Here is a 20,805-nt window from a genome sequence, read left to right on the forward strand (position 1 = left end):
AAAAAAAAAAAAAAAGCGCCCGATCTCGTCCAATCTCGGCAGCCAAATAGAGCCGGGCCTGGTTAGTACTTGGTAGGAAGACCGCCTGGGAATACCAGGTGCTGTAAGCTTTTTTGCTTGGGTTTACGGGCAGCACAAGCTGGTGTTACTGCCTATTTATTCATAGAAATTGTTCTATATTTTCATCAAATTTTGTTCTTTCATTGCTGTTTTGCTACTTTATTGGTTTGTCAACCATCGTGCTTCATTACTAGTAGACCATGTTACGGTCCTGGCCATATGTGTTGTTTTTATTTTGTTGTTCTTATAGGTGCCCTGCCTGATTGGCCGGATTGGGGGGCAGTACAGGAAGCTGATTGGTCCATCCTACACTTCCTGGAGTTTTAAAAGTACGGTTCCCAACAGCTAGCGAGGCTCTTTCTGGCAGCAGCACCTGTTTGCTGTTCTTGGTTTCCAAACCTTATTTAGCATTTTTGAATTGTTAGGTTTTGTGCCGTAGTTTTGTTTATAAATTCTATATTTTGTAAATAGTATTAAATCTGTAGGGGTGAACTGCCATTTTCTTTTGATTGTTTTCTCTTGTTTTCACATTAGGGAGTTAGGGTTAGCGACTGTCTTTTGGTTTGTTTATTTCTATCAGGCTAGCTAGCACTTTCTGTGGGAAATGGCTTATTTTGTTTATTATGTTGGCCTTGATTCGCCCTGAGTTGTAGTGTCATGTTTCGTTTGACACTTTCTTTCGTTTAAAATAAATAGCATTCTGTTGGAACATCTCGATCCTGGATTTTGGTTTGGGGATCCTAATTTATCTTTGTATGTTGCACCCTGACCCCCTAGACAGGGGCGTAACAGACCAGTACAGTATTTACTTTGTACTTTGCCACATTTATCTTCTTCTTAGCAAGTGTCATGCATTCTGCTTCTCCAGCGTTTTTAAGAGCTGTTGATGATGTCAAATGCAGCTTACGGCCACACCGCTCTCTAAGCGCCCGATCTCGTCCGATCTCGGCAGCCAAATAGAGCCGGGCCTGGTTAGTACTTGGTAGGAAGACCGCCTGGGAATACCAGGTGCTGTAAGCTTTTTTGCTTGGGTTTACGGGCAGCACAAGCTGGTGTTACTGCCTATTTATTCATAGAAATTGTTCTATATTTTCATCAAATTTTGTTCTTTCATTGCTGTTTTGCTACTTTATTGGTTTGTCAACCATCGTGCTTCATTACTAGTAGACCATGTTACGGTCCTGGCCATATGTGTTGGTTTTATTTTGTTGTTCTTATAGGTGCCCTGTCTGATTGGCCGGATTGGGGGGCAGTACAGGAAGCTGATTGGTCCATCCTACACTTCCTGGAGTTTTAAAAGTACGGTTCCCAACAGCTAGCGAGGCTCTTTCTGGCAGCAGCACCTGTTTGCTGTTCTTGGTTTCCAAACCTTATTTAGCATTTTTGAATTGTTAGGTTTTATGCCGTGGTTTTGTTTATAAATTGTATATTTTGTAAATAGTATTAAATCTGTAGGGGTGAACTGCCATTTTCTTTGGACTGTTTTCACATTAGGGAGTTAGGGTTAGCGACTGTCTTTTGGTTTGTTTATTTCTATCAGGCTAGCTAGCACTTTCTGTGGGAAATGGCTTATTTTGTTTATTATGTTGGCCTTGGTTCGCCCTGAGTTGTAGTGTCATGTTTTGTTTGACACTTTCTTTCGTTTAAAATAAATATCATTCTGTTGGAACATCTCGATCCTGGATTTTGGTTTGGGGATCGGAGAGGGAACATGCTAATTTATCTTTGTATGTTTCAGCCTGACCCCCTCGACAGGGGCGTAACAGACCAGTACAGTCATAGTACTTTGTACTTTGCCACATTTATCTTCTTCTTAGCAAGTGTCATGCATTCTGCTTCTCTAGCGTTCTTAAGAGCTGTTGATGATGTCAAATGCAGTTTACGGCCACACCGCTCTCTAAGCGCCCGATCTCGTCCGATCTCGGCAGCCAAATAGGGCCGGGCCTGGTTAGTACTTGGTAGGAAGACCGCCTGGGAATACCAGGTGCTGTAAGCTTTTTTGCTTGGGTTTACGGGCAGCACAAGCTGGTGTTACTGCCTATTTATTCATAGAAATTGTTCTATATTTTCATCAAATTTTGTTCTTTCATTGCTGTTTTGCTACTTTATTGGTTTGTCAACCATCGTGCTTCATTACTAATAGACCATGTTACGGTCCTGGCCATATGTGTTGTTTTTATTTTCTTGTTCTTATAGGTGCCCTGCCTGATTGGCCGGATTTGGGGGAAGTACAGGAAGCTGATTGGTCCATCCTACACTTCCTGGAGTTTTAAAAGTACGGTTCCCAACAGCTAGCGAGGCTCTTTCTGGCAGCAGCACCTGTTTGCTGTTCTTGCTTTCCAAACCTTATTTAGCATTTTTGAATTGTTAGGTTTTGTGCCGTGGTTTTGTTTATAAATTGTATATTTTGTAAATAGTATTAAATCTGTAGGGGTGGACTGCCATTTTCTTTTGATTGTTTTCTCTTGTTTTCACATTAGGGAGTTAGGGTTAGCGACTGTCTTTTGGTTTGTTTATTTCTATCAGGCTAGCTAGCACTTTCTGTGGGAAATGGATTATTTTGTTTATTATGTTGGCCTTGGTTCGCCCTGAGTTGTAGTGTCATGTTTTGTTTGACACTTTCTTTCGTTTAAAATAAATAGCATTCTGTTGGAACATCTCGATCCTGGATTTTGGTTTGGGGATCCTAATTTATCTTTGTATGTTGCACCCTGACCCCCTAGACAGGGGCGTAACAGACCAGTACAGTATTTACTTTGTACTTTGCCACATTTATCTTCTTCTTAGCAAGTGTCATGCATTCTGCTTCTCCAGCGTTTTTAAGAGCTGTTGATGATGTCAAATGCAGCTTACGGCCACACCGCTCTCTAAGCGCCCGATCTCGTCCGATCTCGGCAGCCAAATAGAGCCGGGCCTGGTTAGTACTTGGTAGGAAGACCGCCTGGGAATACCAGGTGCTGTAAGCTTTTTTGCTTGGGTTTACGGGCAGCACAAGCTGGTGTTACTGCCTATTTATTCATAGAAATTGTTCTATATTTTCATCAAATTTTGTTCTTTCATTGCTGTTTTGCTACTTTATTGGTTTGTCAACCATCGTGCTTCATTACTAGTAGACCATGTTACGGTCCTGGCCATATGTGTTGGTTTTATTTTGTTGTTCTTATAGGTGCCCTGCCTGATTGGCCGGATTGGGGGGCAGTACAGGAAGCTGATTGGTCCATCCTACACTTCCTGGAGTTTTAAAAGTACGGTTCCCAACAGCTAGCGAGGCTCTTTCTGGCAGCAGCACCTGTTTGCTGTTCTTGGTTTCCAAACCTTATTTAGCATTTTTGAATTGTTAGGTTTTATGCCGTGGTTTTGTTTATAAATTGTATATTTTGTAAATAGTAATAAATCTGTAGGGGTGAACTGCCATTTTCTTTGGACTGTTTTCACATTAGGGAGTTAGGGTTAGCGACTGTCTTTTGGTTTGTTTATTTCTATCAGGCTAGCTAGCACTTTCTGTGGGAAATGGCTTATTTTGTTTATTATGTTGGCCTTGGTTCGCCCTGAGTTGTAGTGTCATGTTTTGTTTGACACTTTCTTTCGTTTAAAATAAATATCATTCTGTTGGAACATCTCGATCCTGGATTTTGGTTTGGGGATCGGAGAGGGAACATGCTAATTTATCTTTGTATGTTTCAGCCTGACCCCCTCGACAGGGGCGTAACAGACCAGTACAGTCATAGTACTTTGTACTTTGCCACATTTATCTTCTTCTTAGCAAGTGTCATGCATTCTGCTTCTCCAGCGTTTTTAAGAGCTGTTGATGATGTCAAATGCAGCTTACGGCCACACTGCTCTCTAAGCGCCCGATCCCGTCCGATCTCGGCAGCCAAATAGAGCCGGGCCTGGTTAGTACTTGGTAGGAAGACCACGTGGGAATACCAGGTGCTGTAAGCTTTTTTGCTTGGGTTTACGGGCAGCACAAGCTGGTGTTACTGCCTATTTATTCATAGAAATTGTTCTATATTTTCGTCAAATTTTGTTCTTTCATTACTGTTTTGCTACTTTATTGGTTTGTCAACCATCGTGCTTCATTACTAGTAGACCATGTTACGGTCCTGGCCATATGTGTTGTTTTTATTTTCTTGTTCTTATAGGTGCCCTGCCTGATTGGCCGGATTGGGGGGCAGTACAGGAAGCTGATTGGTCCATCCTACACTTCCTGGAGTTTTAAAAGTACGGTTCCCAACAGCTAGCGAGGCTCTTTCTGGCATCAGCACCTGTTTGCTGTTCTTGGTTTCCAAACCTTATTTAGCATTTTTGAATTGTTAGGTTTTGTGCCGTGGTTTTGTTTATAAATTGTATATTTTGTAAATAGTATTAAATCTGTAGGGGTGAACTGCCATTTTCTTTGGACTGTTTTCACATTAGGGAGTTAGGGTTAGCGACTGTCTTTTGGTTTGTTTATTTCTATCAGGCTAGCTAGCACTTTCTGTGGGAAATGGCTTATTTTGTTTATTATGTTGGCCTTGGTTCGCCCTGAGTTGTAGTGTCATGTTTTGTTTGACACTTTCTTTCGTTTAAAATAAATATCATTCTGTTGGAACATCTCAATCCTGGATTTTGGTTTGGGGATCGGAGAGGGAACATGCTAATTTATCTTTGTATGTTTCACCCTGACCCCCTAGACAGGGGCGTAACAGACCAGTACAGTCATAGTACTTTGTACTTTGCCACATTTATCTTATTCTTAACAAGTGTCATGCATTCTGCTTGTCTAGCGTTTTTAAGAGCTGTTGATGATGTCAAATGCAGCTTACGGCCACACCGCTCTCTAAGCGCCCGATCCCGTCCGATCTCGGCAGCCAAATAGGGCCGGGCCTGGTTAGTACTTGGTAGGAAGACCGCCTGGGAATACCAGGTGCTGTAAGCTTTTTTGCTTGGGTTTACGGGCAGCACAAGCTGGTGTTACTGCCTATTTATTCATAGAAATTGTTCTATATTTTCATCAAATTTTGTTCTTTCATTGCTGTTTTGCTACTTTATTGGTTTGTCAACCATCGTGCTTCATTACTAATAGACCATGTTACGGTCCTGGCCATATGTGTTGTTTTTATTTTCTTGTTCTTATAGGTGCCCTGCCTGATTGGCCGGATTTTGGGGAAGTACAGGAAGCTGATTGGTCCATCCTACACTTCCTGGAGTTTTAAAAGTACGGTTCCCAACAGCTAGCGAGGCTCTTTCTGGCAGCAGCACCTGTTTGCTGTTCTTGGTTTCCAAACCTTATTTAGCATTTTTGAATTGTTAGGTTTTGTGCCGTGGTTTTGTTTATAAATTGTATATTTTGTAAATAGTATTAAATCTGTAGGGGTGAACTGCCATTTTCTTTGGACTGTTTTCACATTAGGGAGTTAGGGTTAGCGACTGTCTTTTGGTTTGTTTATTTCTATCAGGCTAGCTAGCACTTTCTGGGGGAAATGGCTTATTTTGTTTATTATGTTGGCCTTGGTTCGCCCTGAGTTGTAGTGTCATGTTTTGTTTGACACTTTCTTTCGTTTAAAATAAATATCATTCTGTTGGAACATCTCGATCCTGGATTTTGGTTTGGGGATCGGAGAGGGAACATGCTAATTTATCTTTGTATGTTTCACCCTGACCCCCTAGACAGGGGCGTAACAGACCAGTACAGTCATAGTACTTTGTACTTTGCCACATTTATCTTCTTCTTAGCAAGTGTCATGCATTCTGCTTCTCTAGCGTTTTTAAGAGCTGTTGATTATGTCAAATGCAGCTTACGGCCACACCGCTCTCTAAGCGCCCGATCTCGTCCGATCTCGGCAGCCAAATAGGGCCGGGCCTGGTTAGTACTTGGTAGGAAGACCGCCTGGGAATACCACGTGCTGTAAGCTTTTTTGCTTGGGTTTACGGGCAGCACAAGCTGGTGTTACTGCCTATTTATTCATAGAAATTGTTCTATATTTTCATCAAATTTTGTTCTTTCATTGCTGTTTTGCTACTTTATTGGTTTGCCAACCATCGTGCTTCATTACTAGTAGACCATGTTACGGTCCTGGCCATATGTGTTGTTTTTATTTTCTTGTTCTTATAGGTGCCCTGCCTGATTGGCCGGATTGGGGGGCAGTACAGGAAGCTGATTGGTCCATCCTACACTTCCTGGAGTTTTAAAAGTACGGTTCCCAACAGCTAGCGAGGCTCTTTCTGGCATCAGCACCTGTTTGCTGTTCTTGCTTTCCAAATCTTATTTAGCATTTTTGAATTGTTAGGTTTTGTGCCGTGGTTTTGTTTATAAATTGTATATTTTGTAAATAGTATTAAATCTGTAGGGGTGAACTGCCATTTTCTTTGGACTGTTTTCACATTAGGGAGTTAGGGTTAGCGACTGTCTTTTGGTTTGTTTATTTCTATCAGGCTAGCTAGCACTTTCTGTGGGATATGGCTTATTTTGTTTATTATGTTGGCCTTGGTTCCCCCTGAGTTGTAGTGTCATGTTTTGTTTGACACTTTCTTTCGATTAAAATAAATATCATTCTGTTGGAACATCTTGATCCTGGATTTTGGTTTGGGGATCAGAGAGGGAACATGCTAATTTATCTTTGTATGTTGCACCCTGACCCCCTAGACAGGGGCGTATCAGACCAGTACAGTTATAGTACTTTGTACTTTGCCACATTTATCTTCTTCTTAGCAAGTGTCATGCATTCTGCTTCTCCAGCGTTTTTAAGAGCTGTTGATGATGTCAAATGCAGCTTACGGCCACACCGCTCTCTAAGCGTCCGATCTCGTCCGATCTCGGCAGCCAAATAGAGCCGGGCCTGGTTAGTAATTGGTAGGAAGACCGCCTGGCAATACCAGGTGCTGTAAGCTTTGTTGCTTGGGTTTACGGGCAGCACAAGCTGGTGTTACTGCCTATTTATTCATAGAAATTGTTCTATATTTTCATCAAATTTTGTTCTTTCATTGCTGTTTTGCTACTTTATTGGTTTGTCAACCATCGTGCTTCATTACTAGTAGACCATGTTACGGTCCTGGCCATATGTGTTGTTTTTATTTTGTTGTTCTTATAGGTGCCCTGCCTGATTGGCCGGATTGGGGGGCAGTACAGGAAGCTGATTGGTCCATCCTACACTTCCTGGAGTTTTAAAAGTACGGTTCCCAACAGCTAGCGAGGCTCTTTCTGGCAGCAGCACCTGTTTGCTGTTCTTGGTTTCCAAACCTTATTTAGCATTTTTGAATTGTTAGGTTTTGTGCCGTGGTTTTGTCTATAAATTGTATATTTTGTAAATAGTATTAGATCTGTAGGGGTGAACTGCCATTTTCTTTTGATTGTTTTCTCTTGTTTTCACATTAGGGAGTTAGGGTTAGCGACTGTCTGTTGGTTTGTTTATTTCTATCAGGTTAGCTAGCAGTTTCTGTGGGAAATGGCTTATTTTGTTTATTATGTTGGCCTTGGTTCCCCCTGAGTTGTAGTGTCATGTTTTGTTTGACACTTTCTTTCGTTTAAAATAAATATCATTCTGTTGGAACATCTCGATCCTGGATTTTGGTTTGGAGACCGGAGAGGGAACATGCTAATTTATCTTTGTATGTTGCACCCTGACCCCCTAGACAGGGGCGTAACAGACCAGTACAGTTTATAGTACTTTGTACTTTGCCACATTTATATTCTTCTTAGCAAGTGTCATGCATTCTGCTTCTCCAGCGTTTTTAGGAGCTGTTGATGATATCAAATGCAGCTTACGGCCACACTGCTCTCGAAGCGCCCGATCTCGTCCGATCTCGGCAGCCAAATAGGACCAGGCCTTGTTAGTACTTGGTAGGAAGACCGCCTGGGAATACCAGGTGCTGTAAGCTTTTTTGCTTGGGTTTACGGGCAGCACAAGCTGGTGTTACTGCCTATTTATTCATAGAAATTGTTCTATATTTTCATCAAATTTTGTTCTTTCATTGCTGTTTTGCTACTTTATTGGTTTGTCAACCATCGTGCTTCATTACTAGTAGACCATGTTACGGTCCTGGCCATATGTGTTGTTTTTATTTTGTTGTTCTTATAGGTGCCCTGCCTGATTGGCCGGATTGGGGGGCAGTACAGGAAGCTGATTGGTCCATCCTACACTTCCTGGAGTTTTAAAAGTACGGTTCCCAACAGCTAGCGAGGCTCTTTCTGGCAGCAGCACCTGTTTGCTGTTCTTTGTTTCCAAACCTTATTTAGCATTTTTGAATTGTTAGGTTTTCTGCCGTGGTTTTGTTTATAAATTGTATATTTTGTAAATAGTATTAAATCTGTAGGGGTGAACTGCCATTTTCTTTTGATTGTTTTCGCATTAGGGAGTTAGGGTTAGCGACTGTCTTTTGGTTTGTTTATTTCTATCAGGCTAGCTAGCACTTTCTGTGGGAAATGGCTTATTTTGTTTATTATGTTGGCCTTGGTTCCCCCTGAGTTGTAGTGTCATGTTTTGTTTGACACTTTCTTTCGTTTAAAATAAATATCATTCTGTTGGAACATCTCGATCTTGGATTTTGGTTTGGGGATCGGAGAGGGAACATGCTAATTTATCTTTGTATGTTGCACCCTGACCCCCTAGCCAGGGGCGTAACAGACCAGTACAGTTTATAGTACTTTGTACTTTGCCACATTTATCTTCTTCTTAGCAAGTGTCATGCATTCTGCTTCTCCAGCGTTTTTAAGAGCTGTTGATGATGTCAAATGCAGCTTACGGCCACACCGCTCTCCAAGCGCCCGATCTCGTCCGATCTCGGCAGCCAAATAGAGCCGGGCCTGGTTAGTACTTGGTAGGAAGACCGCCTGGGAATACCAGGTGCTGTAAGCTTTGTTGCTTGGGTTTACGGGCAGCACAAGCTGGTGTTACTGCCTATTTATTCATAGAAATTGTTCTATATTTTCATCAAAGTTTGTTCTTTCATTGCTGTTTTGCTACTTTATTGGTTTGTCAACCATCGTGCTTCTTTACTACTAAACCAGTACCGTTTTAGTACTTTGCCACATTTATCTACTTTTTAGCGAGTGTCATGCATTCTGCTTCTCCAGCGTTTTTAGGAGTTGTTGATTATATCAAATGCAGCTTACGGCCACACTGCTCTCGAAGCGCCCGATCTCGTCCGATCTCGGCATCCAAATAGGGCCGGGCCTTGTTAGTACTTGGTAGGAAGACCGCCTGGGAATACCAGGTGCTGTAAGCTTTTTTGCTTGGGTTTACGGGCAGCACAAGCTGGTGTTACTGCCTATTTATTCATAGAAATTGTTCTATATTTTCATCAAATTTTGTTCTTTCATTGCTGTTTTGCTACTTTATTGGTTTGTCAACCATCGTGCTTCATTACTAGTAGACCATGTTACGGTCCTGGCCATATGTGTTGTTTTTATTTTGTTGTTCTTATAGGTGCCCTGCCTGATTGGCCGGATTGGGGGGCAGTACAGGAAGCTGATTGGTCCATCCTACACTTCCTGGAGTTTTAAAAGTACGGTTCCCAACAGCTAGCGAGGCTCTTTCTGGCAGCAGCACCTGTTTGCTGTTCTTGGTTTCCAAACCTTATTTAGCATTTTTGAATTGTTAGGTTTTGTGCCGTGGTTTTGTCTATAAATTGTATATTTTGTAAATAGTATTAGATCTGTAGGGGTGAACTGCCATTTTCTTTTGATTGTTTTCTCTTGTTTTCACAATAGAGAGTTAGGGTTAGCGACTGTCTTTTGGTTTGTTTATTTCTATCAGGTTAGCTAGCAGTTTCTGTGGGAAATGGCTTATTTTGTTTATTATGTTGGCCTTGGTTCCCCCTGAGTTGTAGTGTCATGTTTTGTTTGACACTTTCTTTCGTTTAAAATAAATATCATTCTGTTGGAACATCTCGATCCTGGATTTTGGTTTGGAGACCGGAGAGGGAACATGCTAATTTATCTTTGTATGTTGCACCCTGACCCCCTAGACAGGGGCGTAACAGACCAGTACAGTTTATAGTACTTTGTACTTTGCCACATTTATATTCTTCTTAGCAAGTGTCATGCATTCTGCTTCTCCAGCGTTTTTAGGAGCTGTTGATGATATCAAATGCAGCTTACGGCCACACTGCTCTCGAAGCGCCCGATCTCGTCCGATCTCGGCAGCCAAATAGGACCAGGCCTTGTTAGTACTTGGTAGGAAGACCGCCTGGGAATACCAGGTGCTGTAAGCTTTTTTGCTTGGGTTTACGGGCAGCACAAGCTGGTGTTACTGCCTATTTATTCATAGAAATTGTTCTATATTTTCATCAAATTTTGTTCTTTCATTGCTGTTTTGCTACTTTATTGGTTTGTCAACCATCGTGCTTCATTACTAGTAGACCATGTTACGGTCCTGGCCATATGTGTTGTTTTTATTTTGTTGTTCTTATAGGTGCCCTGCCTGATTGGCCGGATTGGGGGGCAGTACAGGAAGCTGATTGGTCCATCCTACACTTCCTGGAGTTTTAAAAGTACGGTTCCCAACAGCTAGCGAGGCTCTTTCTGGCAGCAGCACCTGTTTGCTGTTCTTGGTTTCCAAACCTTATTTAGCATTTTTGAATTGTTAGGTTTTGTGCCGTGGTTTTGTCTATAAATTGTATATTTTGTAAATAGTATTAGATCTGTAGGGGTGAACTGCCATTTTCTTTTGATTGTTTTCTCTTGTTTTCACAATAGAGAGTTAGGGTTAGCGACTGTCTTTTGGTTTGTTTATTTCTATCAGGTTAGCTAGCAGTTTCTGTGGGAAATGGCTTATTTTGTTTATTATGTTGGCCTTGGTTCCCCCTGAGTTGTAGTGTCATGTTTTGTTTGACACTTTCTTTCGTTTAAAATAAATATCATTCTGTTGGAACATCTCGATCCTGGATTTTGGTTTGGAGACCGGAGAGGGAACATGCTAATTTATCTTTGTATGTTGCACCCTGACCCCCTAGACAGGGGCGTAACAGACCAGTACAGTTTATAGTACTTTGTACTTTGCCACATTTATATTCTTCTTAGCAAGTGTCATGCATTCTGCTTCTCCAGCGTTTTTAGGAGCTGTTGATGATATCAAATGCAGCTTACGGCCACACTGCTCTCGAAGCGCCCGATCTCGTCCGATCTCGGCAGCCAAATAGGACCAGGCCTTGTTAGTACTTGGTAGGAAGACCGCCTGGGAATACCAGGTGCTGTAAGCTTTTTTGCTTGGGTTTACGGGCAGCACAAGCTGGTGTTACTGCCTATTTATTCATAGAAATTGTTCTATATTTTCATCAAATTTTGTTCTTTCATTGCTGTTTTGCTACTTTATTGGTTTGTCAACCATCGTGCTTCATTACTAGTAGACCATGTTACGGTCCTGGCCATATGTGTTGTTTTTATTTTGTTGTTCTTATAGGTGCCCTGCCTGATTGGCCGGATTGGGGGGCAGTACAGGAAGCTGATTGGTCCATCCTACACTTCCTGGAGTTTTAAAAGTACGGTTCCCAACAGCTAGCGAGGCTCTTTCTGGCAGCAGCACCTGTTTGCTGTTCTTTGTTTCCAAACCTTATTTAGCATTTTTGAATTGTTAGGTTTTGTGCCGTGGTTTTGTTTATAAATTGTATATTTTGTAAATAGTATTAAATCTGTAGGGGTGAACTGCCATTTTCTTTGGACTGTTTTCTCTTGTTTTCGCATTAGGGAGTTAGGGTTAGCGACTGTCTTTTGGTTTGTTTATTTCTATCAGGCTAGCTAGCACTTTCTGTGGGAAATGGCTTATTTTGTTTATTATGTTGGCCTTGGTTCCCCCTGAGTTGTAGTGTCATGTTTTGTTTGACACTTTCTTTCGTTTAAAATAAATATCATTCTGTTGGAACATCTCGATCTTGGATTTTGGTTTGGGGATCGGAGAGGGAACATGCTAATTTATCTTTGTATGTTGCACCCTGACCCCCTAGACAGGGGCGTAACAGACCAGTACAGTTTATAGTACTTTGTACTTTGCCACATTTATCTTCTTCTTAGCAAGTGTCATGCATTCTGCTTCTCCAGCGTTTTTAAGAGCTGTTGATGATGTCAAATGCAGCTTACGGCCACATCGCTCTCAAAGCGCCCGATCTCGTCCGATCTCGGCAGCCAAATAGAGACGGGCCTGGTTAGTACTTGGTAGGAAGACCGCCTGGGAATACCAGGTGCTGTAAGCTTTGTTGCTTGGGTTTACGGGCAGCACAAGCTGGTGTTACTGCCTATTTATTCATAGAAATTGTTCTATATTTTCATCAAAGTTTGTTCTTTCATTGCTGTTTTGCTACTTTATTGGTTTGTCAACCATCGTGCTTCTTTACTACTAGACCAGTACCGTTTTAGTACTTTGCCACATTTATCTACTTCTTAGCGAGTGTCATGCATTCTGCTTCTCCAGCGTTTTTAGGAGTTGTTGATGATATCAAATGCAGCTTACGGCCACACTGCTCTCGAAGCGTCCGATCTCGTCCGATCTCGGCAGCCAAATAAGGCCGGGCCTAGTTAGTACTTGGTAGGAAGACCGCCTGGTGCTGTAAGCTTTTTTGCTTGGGTTTACGGGCAGCACAAGCTGGTGTTACTGCCTATTTATTCCTAGAAATTGTTCTATATTTTCATCAAATTTTGTTCTTTCATTGCTGTTTTGCTACTTTATTGGTTTTTCAACCATCGTGCTTCATTACTAGTAGACCATGTTACGGTCCTGGCCATATGTGTTGTTTTTATTTTGTTGTTCTTATAGGTGCCCTGCCTGATTGGCCGGATTGAGGGGCAGTACAGGAAGCTGATTGGTCCATCCTAAACTTCCTGGAGTTTTAAAAGTACGGTTCCCAACAGCTAGCGAGGCTCTTTCTGGCAGCAGCACCTGTTTGCTGTTCTTGGTTTCCAAACCTTATTTAGCATTTTTGAATTGTTAGGTTTTGTGCCGTGGTTTTGTCTATAAATTGTATATTTTGTAAATAGTATTAAATCTGTAGTGGTGAACAGCCATTTTCTTTTGATTGTTTTCTCTTGTTTTCACATTAGGGAGTTAGGGTTAGCGACTGTCTTTTGGTTTGTTTATTTCTATCAGGCTAGCTAGCACTTTCTGTGGGAAATGGCTTATTTTGTTTATTATGTTGGCCTTGGTTCGCCCTGAGTTGTAGTGTCATGTTTTGTTTGACACTTTATTTCGTTTAAAATAAATATCATTCTGTTGGAACATCTCGATCCTGGATTTTGGTTTGGAGACCGGAGAGGGAACATGCTAATTTATCTTTGTATGTTGCACCCTGACCCCCTAGACAGGGGCGTAACAGACCAGTACAGTTATAGTACTTTGTACTTTGCCACATTTATCTTCTTCTTAGCAAGTGTCATGCATTCTGCTTCTCCAGCGTTTTTAAGAGCTGTTGATGATGTCAAATGCAGCTTACGGCCACACCGCTCTCTAAGCGCCCGATCTCGGCAGCCAAATAGAGCCGGGCCTGGTTAGTACTTGGTAGGAAGACCGCGTGGGAATACCAGGTGCTGTAAGCTTTTTTGCTTGGGTTTACGGGCAGCACAAGCTGGTGTTACTGCCTATTTATTCATAGAAATTGTTCTATATTTTCATCAAATTTTGTTCTTTCATTACTGTTTTGCTACTTTATTGGTTTGTCAACCATCGTGCTTCATTACTAGTAGACCATGTTACGGTCCTGGCCATATGTGTTGTTTTTTTTTTGTTGTTCTTATAGGTGCCCTGCCTGATTGGCCGGATTGGGGGGCAGTACAGGAAGCTGATTGGTCCATCCTACACTTCCTGGAGTTTTAAAAGTACGGTTCCCAACAGCTAGCGAGGCTCTTTCTGGCAGCAGCACCTGTTTGCTGTTCTTGGTTTCCAAACCTTATTTAGCATTTTTGAATTGTTAGGTTTTGTGCCGTGGTTTTGTTTATAAATTGTATATTTTGTAAATAGTATTAAATCTGTAGGGGTGAACAGCCATTTTCTTTGGACTGTTTTCACATTAGGGAGTTAGGGTTAGCGACTGTCTTTTGGATTGTTTATTTCTATCAGGCTAGCTAGCACTTTCTGTGGGAAATGGCTTATTTTGTTTATTATGTTGGCCTTGGTTCGCCCTGAGTTGTAGTGTCATGTTTTGTTTGACACTTTCTTTCGTTTAAAATAAATATCATTCTGTTGGAACATCTCGATCCTGGATTTTGGTTTGGGGATCGGAGAGGGAACATGCTAATTTATCTTTGTATGTTGCACCCTGAGCCCCTGGACAGGGGCGTAACAGACCAGTACAGTTATAGTACTTTGTACTTTGCCACATTTATCTTCTTCTTAGCAAGTGTCATGCATTCTGCTTCTCCAGCGTTTTTAAGAGCTGTTGATGATGTCAAATGCAGCTTACGGCCACACCGCTCTCAAAGCGCCCGATCTCGTCCGATCTCGGCAGCCAAATAGAGCCGGGCCTGGTTAGTACTTGGTAGGAAGACCGCCTGGGAATACCACGTGCTGTAAGCTTCTTTGCTTGGGTTTACGGGCAGCACAAGCTGGTGTTACTGCCTATTTGTAGGCTCTTTCTGGCAGCAGCACCTGTTTGCTGTTTTTGGTTCCCAAACCTGGTTGCAGACAGAGGTGTGGTTTCTCTCTAGAGCGAGCAGTGACGGACCCGCGCATGAGCCTGTTTTGGCGGGCTTTTTCAGTTTGCTTGTGTTTTTTGTCGTAATTTAACTAAATAGTATAGAGATTTCGATTTCGTTTATGTTACTAATCCCCCCGGCGGATTTGCTCCGTTCGGGGGCGCTTTCATTTTGCCTTTTTCTTTTTTATTTTATTTTGGTTTTGTTTTTTTGCCGAGTGTTACTCGATTCGCCAAGCTACGTAAAATGGAGAATGGCGGAGAAAGACGAGGTAAATTGACGGAGGACGCTGTGAAAATTGTGGCTCCTACCATGAGATGTCGGGGGGAAACGGCAATGCCAGCCGAAATAGAGAACGGAGCGGGAGGAAGCAAACGCCAGGCCGTGGAGCAGGGAGAGAAGAGAAATGGCGGGCAAGTTCCGGGCTTGTCAATGCAGAGGATTACTTCAGCAAAGAGGACGGGGAAAGGAGTAGATTTGGTCGGAGAGCAGCGGCAGAATAGGTTGGAGATTGATGGCATTTGTGTGGATGGAAAACATCAGGAGGAACGGGCGAGGATGCAGACGGAGATGAGCGGAAGACGGGAGACAATGAGAGAAAAAAGGTACGAAAAAGATTTGACTGTATTAGCAGAGGTGGTTGGTGAAGAGAAGGTGAAAACGATGGAACTGTTACGAGCAATACGTGATGTGTGTGGAGGCATAGTTGCGCTGCGTGAGACCGGATCGAATAAATATGAGGTGACGGTAAAAAGTGAAGCTGGAAAGAAAAGGCTACTGGATGGATTTAAAGTTGGTAAAGCGGTGGTAATGGTAAAAACATTAGCAATTGATGAACTGGTGGTGTCTTTTTTGAATTTGCCGGCGTATATAACGGACGAGGAAATTATGGAAAAACTGGACGTGTGGGGAGTGAGAGCGATCTCGCCTATTAAAAGGAGGATGTGGCCCGGGACTGATGTGGCGGACGGTACAAGATATATGAAGGTAAAGTTTAATGAAACTGTGCAGTCACTGCCCTACTCAGCGAAATTCATGACAGCTAATGGTCCGGAGTATTTTAGAGTAATTCACAATAATCAAGTGAAAGTTTGTCGGATGTGCTTACAGCCGGGACACATCGTGAGGGACTGTCCGGATTTCACCTGTTTTAAATGTAATAAACAGGGACATTATGCACGTGAGTGTGATGCCAGGATGCACAGATGTATGGAATGTCATAGCTCCACAGAGGAATGTCAATGTAAAAATATAGATGAAGGGAATGGGGAGGGTAGCAGGGAATCCATCTCCGAGGATGACAGGAGTGAGGTTAGACCTGTAGAGGAGCCAGAGCTGAATATGGGCAGCGAGAGTGAACAGGAGGATGAGGTGGTGTTGGAGACGCAGGGCGGTGACCTACCTGTGCGGGAGGAACATGGGAGTGAAAGAGAGGATGTGTTGGGATCTAGTATGGATCAAGTGCTGGCAGAGTGGAGCGGGGATAGGGCGGGTCACCCTGAAGGGGGTTGGCTGAGCCCATCTTGGCTCGCTTCACAGAAGGTCCCCTCTCATAATGGAATACCACCCGCCCCTAGAGAGGAAGACTCGGATGCTGCCCTGCTGGCTCCCCAGGCTGACAGTATAGAGTCAGATTCGGAGATGGATGTTCAGCAGATAAAGCAGGTTAGAAAACGTCCACAGCAAGAGAAATCAGGGAGGAGTGAGGGAGGGAATAGAGGCAAAGGGAAAAAACAGCTTAGGAAATGACCTTTTTAATCGGTGTTTACTTGATAATGCTGCTTCAATCGCAAAATTTAAACGGGTTAACAAATATTGGGAAAATAGAGCAACTCTGTGGAGAAATGGCATGCGACATCTTGTGTGTCCAGGAATGTAGGTGGTCCATGGACAAAATAGACACTATAAAATCTTTTTGGAGAGGGGAGCTCTTTTACTCCCTCTCCTCTGACAAAACTGCTGGAGTGGCAATTTTTGTAAAGCCGGGTGTGTGTGAGAGTATTGTGGAGATTTTTAAGGATGGACAGGGTAGACTAATTGTTATTGATATAATACATTATAATAAAAAATATAGAATTCTGAATTTGCACGGTCCGAACAGTGAACCTGAAAGGAGAGGTTTCTTTGAGCGCTGCAAAAGGTGGACAGATGATCGCTCGGTAGTGATAGGAGATTGGAATGTTGCTCTGACTAAGGCGGACGTAGGAGTTAATAATAAATTTAAACAAGACATTAGTAGATCGGCTGTTTTTGTATGGATGGATGAGTGTGATTTGATAGATGCGTGGAGAGTGCTGAACCCCGGCACCCGGGCGTATTCGCGCAGGCAAGTGGTATTGGGCAGGCTAAAGCAATCCAGGATTGACCTGTGTTTGTTGGCGTCGAGTTTGGTGCAAGAATTAAATGAGTGTAAATATTGTTTTTGTTCCTGGAGTGATCATGCCTGTTTAAAGGTGACTCTAGGGGAGGGTGGTATGCAAAGGAATGGGGGCCTGTGGTGTTTTAACACTTCCCTCCTTGAAGATCAAGTTTTTAAAGATAAAATGAAGTCTTTTCTCTCTGCTCTATGTGATGAGAGTGATTATGTCGTGGATATCATTGAGTGGTGGGAGCGCACCAAATTTAAAATTAAAAAGCGTTGTATCGCTCTGAGCAGAGAGAAGAGGCTGAGGGAAAAGACAGAGGAGGCTGAGCTGAGACATCATCTAAAAGAGGAGCTTGAGCTTATTGAGGCTGAGTGTGACCGTCCCTTGGATGTCTATCTTGGATTGAGGGAGCAGCGGAGACGGTTAGATGAGAGAAAATGCAGAGGCGCAATGATCCGCAGTAAAGCACAACACATGTTGAAAGGGGAGCGCTGTACTGCTTTTTTTCTAGGTTTGGAAAAAAGGAAACAGGCAAAAACATACATACCAGAAATAAAAGACCTTGATGGAAACACACATACTGATATAGTGGATATTTTACAAGCAATACAAGACTACTACGCTAATTTGTTTAGCAAACAACATATTAAAAAAGCACAAATGGACACAGTATTAGGAAAAATTGGCTGCTCCCTCAGTCACGAGGATGCGGCTCTGTGTGATGGTGACATTCAGATTGAAGAAGTGAGAGCAGCGATTGGAAACCTTAATACATCTAAAAGCCCGGGTGTGGATGGTCTCTCAGCTGAGTTTTACCAACATTTCAGCAACATACTGGCCCCCGTCCTCTGCAGGCTATACTCTGCCATGCAGGAGGAGAACAGGTGCGCGGAGTCTTTTTTAAGGGGTGTGATCACTCTAGTTTATAAAAACAAAGGCGCCAGAGATGACCTGGCAAATTATAGGCCAATTAGTCTGCTCAATACTGACTATAAGATCCTCGCTAAGGTGCTAGGGTTCAGGCTTAAGGGAGTGATTGGCTCGATAGTTGGGCCTACCCAGACTTACAGCATTCCGGGGAGGGATATCGCTGACTGCATTTTGTCAACAAAATTCTCATTGGAGAATTTAATGGCTACAGGAGGTATATACCTTAATGTAGATCTAGAGAAGGCATTTGACAAAGTGAGTCACGATTTTCTCTTCGAGTGTCTGGGGGTTTTTGGGTTCGGCCCAACTTTTCGAGGGTGGATGAAGTTACTGTACAGCCGAGCTACTAGTGTCGTGAAGTGCAATGGCTTCGTGACAGATCCCGTCCCCTTAGAAAGATCAGTGAGACAGGGGTGCCCCCTATCAGCTATGCTCTATGCAATAGTGGCAGAACCTCTAGCACAGTCAATTATATCTGACTCTCAAATAATTGGGATCACGTCGCCCAGAGGAACTGATTTCAAAATAGCACAATATGCGGATGATATTAACATCATGGTCAGGGATGGGGATAGTTTGCGAAGGGTTTTGCAACATCTAGATGCATATGAGCAAGCTGCGGGAGCACGGGTAAATAAGGACAAATCGAGTTTGATCCTGGGGCCTGGTACTGTTCTTGGGGAGGAAGGCCAGCATTTTAAAAGGGGCGGGCCTGAGGTTAAAGTACTTGGTGTATATTTGGGCTCACAACCAGAAGACAGCAGTCGTAGATCCTGGGAAGAGCAGGTTGCGGGGTGTAGATCAAGGCTCGCACTGTGGAGAATGAGGGGATTAGGTTTAAAAGGGAAAATCACTGTAATAAATGCAGTAATTGTGCCGAGACTTGTCTACACCATGCAGGTTTGTCACCTGCCGAGTGATGTACTGGTACGCCTGAGCAGCGCTATTGAGGATTTTCTATGGAAGGGGAGAGCAATGAAAATTGCACATAAGACACTGGTCGGGCCGTACAAAAAGGGGGGACTCAAACTGTGTAATTTAAAAGCAAAATTGAAGTCATTAAGAATAAAACTGTTTAAGAAAATGCTGAGCCAGAAAACTAAAAACATATGGGAGGATTATTTGTATGATGATGTACTGAAAAGAGGTATGTGCGGCTTTTACAATCTATGTAGCGTCACACTCGGCCGGCCTATTGTGGGAACATGTCCACTCTTCCAGGAGGCGGCTGAGGCATGGGTGGAAATCCTGCCCCAGTTGGAGTGTGTAATTACATCAAAACAAAGTGTGTTAAACCAGCCCATCTTTGGGAACCCCTGCCTCAGCGGCCGAGAGGGATGTAAGGCCGGTCGGGGCATCTTGACTGAGGCGCTACATCAGATTAAAGATGTTTTAGACCAGACAGGGGCTCCTAGCCCTCTTGCGGTATTTAGTAAAATTAGGATGAAAGGGTTTAATATAAAAAAGGCTAGAGTTGTGCGATTTTGTGATGATTTATTAGAGCGAATGCCGCAAGAGTGGAAAGAGTGGTTGTCGGAAGTGAATGAGGATCGGGTGGAGGACGACGAGCTGGATTTTGCTCTGACCTGTGACGTCAAAAACAGAAAACTGCAAGATTTACAATCAAAATTTTGGTATAGGGTTTTAATTAACAAAATATTCCAAGAACCTACAGCAAACACTGCATGGTCTCATCTCTTTCTTACCCGTCCCGTCTCTGAAATTTGGTCAAATCTACACAGTAAGTGGCTTCCCCCTGCAATAGCAAACTCAAACTTCCTGCTGCGTCACAGAAGGGTGCTGGTTTCTGTCGTCCTTCACCAGATAAGTAAAAGCACGTATGCGAGAACCTGTCCGGTCTGTAGGGTGGAAGATGAAGATTTTAACCACTTTATGCTATACTGTACAGTCACACGGGATTTCAGGGACTGGGTTAAAACGTTGTTAATCAATAAGTGTAAACTGCCTAAGTTAGAAGGGGAAGCATGGGACTGGGTGTGGTGCTTTGGGAAACAAAAAGGTGATAAAAGATGTAATGTTGGTTTAATCAATTTTTTATTGAGTGTAGCACGTCATGTGTTGTATGTTGGTAGAAATTATGCTTTGTATGGGGGGAAAAGGACAAACAGGGTGGGTTTTTTTCAAAATATGGTGACACATTACATGAGAATTCTGTTTTCAGTGGATGAGGATGAGTTTATAGCTAGGTGGGGGGCAAGGAATGATTTATGTGAGCTGGATGGGGAGGGTAGATTGCACTTCGATTTTGGGTGAATTTATTTAACCTTGTAGTATATGGGCGTATATATTTAAGAATGTATGTGTGTATGTATATATGTATATATATGTGTGTATGTATATATATGTATGTATACATGTATATATGTGCATACAAATATGTGGAAAAAAGGGGAAGAGGCTTGCTTTGCTTTAATTTGTTTGATTTACTGTTAAAAAGACGAATGAATTTACTCTTTTTCTTTATGTTTCTCTGTATATAGTTAATTTTTATTTTGTAAAGTGTATTTTTGATAATAAAAAGATAAAAAAAAAAAAAAAAAAAAAGATAAAAAAAAAAAAAAAAAAGCGCCCGATCTCGTCCAATCTCGGCAGCCAAATAGAGCCGGGCCTGGTTAGTACTTGGTAGGAAGACCGCCTGGGAATACCAGGTGCTGTAAGCTTTTTTGCTTGGGTTTACGGGCAGCACAAGCTGGTGTTACTGCCTATTTATTCATAGAAATTGTTCTATATTTTCATCAAATTTTGTTCTTTCATTGCTGTTTTGCTACTTTATTGGTTTGTCAACCATCGTGCTTCATTACTAGTAGACCATGTTACGGTCCTGGCCATATG

General features: G+C 42.5%; 15 pseudogenes; all 15 read left to right on the forward strand.

The window, feature by feature from the left end:
- The first annotated feature begins 961 nt into the window (after positions 1–961).
- On the forward strand, positions 962–1,080 carry LOC137119181 (5S ribosomal RNA; annotated as a pseudogene).
- Positions 1,081–1,937: 857 nt separating this feature from the next.
- On the forward strand, positions 1,938–2,056 carry LOC137119242 (5S ribosomal RNA; annotated as a pseudogene).
- Positions 2,057–2,907: 851 nt separating this feature from the next.
- LOC137119193 (5S ribosomal RNA) lies at positions 2,908–3,026 on the forward strand (annotated as a pseudogene).
- Positions 3,027–3,883: 857 nt separating this feature from the next.
- LOC137119232 (5S ribosomal RNA) lies at positions 3,884–4,002 on the forward strand (annotated as a pseudogene).
- Positions 4,003–4,859: 857 nt separating this feature from the next.
- Positions 4,860–4,978, forward strand: LOC137119252 (5S ribosomal RNA; annotated as a pseudogene).
- Positions 4,979–5,835: 857 nt separating this feature from the next.
- LOC137119268 (5S ribosomal RNA) lies at positions 5,836–5,954 on the forward strand (annotated as a pseudogene).
- An 857-nt stretch (positions 5,955–6,811) lies between these two features.
- LOC137119167 (5S ribosomal RNA) lies at positions 6,812–6,930 on the forward strand (annotated as a pseudogene).
- Positions 6,931–7,798: 868 nt separating this feature from the next.
- LOC137119176 (5S ribosomal RNA) lies at positions 7,799–7,917 on the forward strand (annotated as a pseudogene).
- An 858-nt stretch (positions 7,918–8,775) lies between these two features.
- LOC137119231 (5S ribosomal RNA) lies at positions 8,776–8,894 on the forward strand (annotated as a pseudogene).
- Positions 8,895–9,145: 251 nt separating this feature from the next.
- On the forward strand, positions 9,146–9,264 carry LOC137119195 (5S ribosomal RNA; annotated as a pseudogene).
- Positions 9,265–10,132: 868 nt separating this feature from the next.
- LOC137119177 (5S ribosomal RNA) lies at positions 10,133–10,251 on the forward strand (annotated as a pseudogene).
- An 868-nt stretch (positions 10,252–11,119) lies between these two features.
- On the forward strand, positions 11,120–11,238 carry LOC137119178 (5S ribosomal RNA; annotated as a pseudogene).
- Positions 11,239–12,106: 868 nt separating this feature from the next.
- Positions 12,107–12,225, forward strand: LOC137119258 (5S ribosomal RNA; annotated as a pseudogene).
- A 1,227-nt stretch (positions 12,226–13,452) lies between these two features.
- Positions 13,453–13,561, forward strand: LOC137119206 (5S ribosomal RNA; annotated as a pseudogene).
- Positions 13,562–14,418: 857 nt separating this feature from the next.
- On the forward strand, positions 14,419–14,537 carry LOC137119262 (5S ribosomal RNA; annotated as a pseudogene).
- Positions 14,538–20,805: the final 6,268 nt, after the last annotated feature.

The sequence above is a fragment of the Channa argus genome, unplaced genomic scaffold (genome assembly GCF_033026475.1).
Source record: "Channa argus isolate prfri unplaced genomic scaffold, Channa argus male v1.0 Contig052, whole genome shotgun sequence".
Lineage (NCBI taxonomy): Eukaryota > Metazoa > Chordata > Actinopteri > Anabantiformes > Channidae > Channa > Channa argus.